The following is a 2,261-nucleotide window of genomic DNA, read 5'->3' on the forward strand; positions in this document are numbered from 1 at the left end:
CCCCCCTGCCATACTGATTCCATCCCAGAGAATAGGATCCACAACTCCAACCTAAAAAGGCTATGGCTCAATGAAGAAAGTGGTTACTAATTAACAACAAAGATTAGGAGGCAAAATCATTATCAAAGTATTTGTAATCACAAGAACTTTAAAAATTCGGTACTTTGAAATTTCCCTCCTGAGGTATCTATGCTTTCTGTACATAGTCGTTAGTTAAACAGACACATTTTATCATTCCAAGTCGTACTTATAATTATGTCGCTTGGTGCTAAAAATTGATATTATGTCTTAGCACAAAATAGCAGCAATTACATTTGGCAATTATATTTGGTGAGATGCACCCTTTAGTGAGATGCAAGATCATGTTGAGAAGCCACCTGATTTTGTTTTTCTCCTCCCTCCTGATACTTTCAGAATCTTTAAGGAATTTTCAGAGGGGAAACCACAACACCAGAATGAATAAGTAAAGACCATCTATGTTAGGCCCATGGACCATCAGATCTGCTCTAGTCCAATTAGCCTGCATTGCTCCATCCGCTATTACATATGGAACTTCCCATAGAGTTTGTTCCAACAAGTGATCACCACAAATGAGTTCTACCTGACAAGCTAGATCAAGAAATTATCCTACATGCTTTTCCTGAAACTTTGGAAAACTTTTTTTTACAATCACTTAAAATATCCCGGGCCATCATTAGCACCAATAAAGACTCGTAATGAAGACACATAAAGTTCAGGTGGAATCTGAACACTGATTCTAAGGCTTTCTTAGATCTTCTTTTGCTTGAAGGGACTGGTTATGGAAAAGCAGGTTGAGGTACTTCTATAGCTCTTCTTTTATAAACTCTCGCATTTGCTTTTTCCCTCTTTCTTCTAGATTGATTACTAATTTGCAAACTATGTCTTGTAACTGTCAGTACAACCTTATGTTATAAAGAAGTTGTGTCTCATGAATGACTGTGCTTCATTTTGGACATCTGTTGCTATAGTAAAAATGTCTTACAATGCAGGTTATACAACATGTACTAAGACATTCTTTAATTGTAGTTGCATCTGTTAAGGAATCTTCGCAAATAGAACACGAGATGTTTGGGGTCAGTTCAGAGGGATTAATCTGCTCTTAAGTGTCCTTCCTTATCTTTTGATTGTGTCCCATACTCCTCTAGCCTCAGCGAGATGTGGCTCATCTCTTCCTTCTCCTCCTCCTCCTCTTTTTCCTCCAGCTCCTCATCCTTTTCCACCTCCTCATCCTCCTCCCGGAAGGGGACCCTCAAGCGGCCCAGGCTGTGCCTGACTCCCCCTTAGGGGACCAAGAACATGAGTAGCCAGGAGCTCCTGCCTCTGGCAAAGGTAGTGGATCTTCCTCATCCTCTGTGGGCACCAGGGAGAGGGCATCATTCAAACTGTGCGGGTAAAACCCCCTGAGACCGGGTCCTGACCGCTACATAGATTGCAAGCACCTTTCAAACTGCGCGGGTAAAACCCTATGATACTGGGTCCTGGCCTCTACGTGCTGCCACATAGATCACGGGCTGCCAGCAGCCGACTCTTCCCTGCTCTGCCCCCTGGCCTGTGATCGGAGAAGTACCGGTATTTTTTTTCAAAGTACCTGTATTTTTAATAATTTCTTGACATGGTAAAAGGATTTTACAATATGATCCAAGGGTGGTGGGGTGAGGAGAAGGAGCAGCAGAACAATCCAACAAACAAAAAGGGAAACAGAAATGCATGGTGGAAGGGATTTGAAGGGTGGGTAGAGGCATTGCCCAACTAAGATGCAATTGGTTTTTTACTGAGTACTATTCATGGGAAGACAGCATCCTGACTCCTTCTCTATACAGCATATTGGGAGTAAAAATGATGCATCCAGGTGTTAATATGGTTAGGGGTTAGAAGACAGACAGGGAAAGAAAAAGTCAGAAATAGACACTGAGAGAGCCACTGGCTGGCTGGCTGCAAATACTGACTCTCCAGTAGTGATAGAATAAAAAAGTGGGGGATATCTCTGGAAGATTCAAGAGATAGGGGGCAACTCTTCTATGGTTTTGACTTGCTGAGCAGATTTTCACATACGTGTACACACCTATGTTTGCATGCACACACATATACACATAACTGACTGCCCCCCCTGGAAGCACAGAAGAAGAAGCCGCCAGAAGAAGAAGCCGCCCACCTTTGGTCCAAGTGCCAGCGCCTGCGGCTGGTTGCAGCCCAGGAGATGGACAAGTCACCCACCCGAGGTCCCAGGCTGCAGCCACCCG

General features: G+C 43.6%; 1 pseudogene; it reads right to left on the bottom strand.

The window, feature by feature from the left end:
- LOC102752179 overlaps window positions 1-1,371 on the bottom strand; it is a 13,538-nt pseudogene extending 12,167 nt beyond the window's left edge.
- Window positions 1,372-2,261: the final 890 nt, after the last annotated feature.

This window comes from Myotis davidii, unplaced genomic scaffold, assembly GCF_000327345.1.
Source record: "Myotis davidii unplaced genomic scaffold, ASM32734v1 scaffold6401, whole genome shotgun sequence".
Lineage (NCBI taxonomy): Eukaryota > Metazoa > Chordata > Mammalia > Chiroptera > Vespertilionidae > Myotis > Myotis davidii.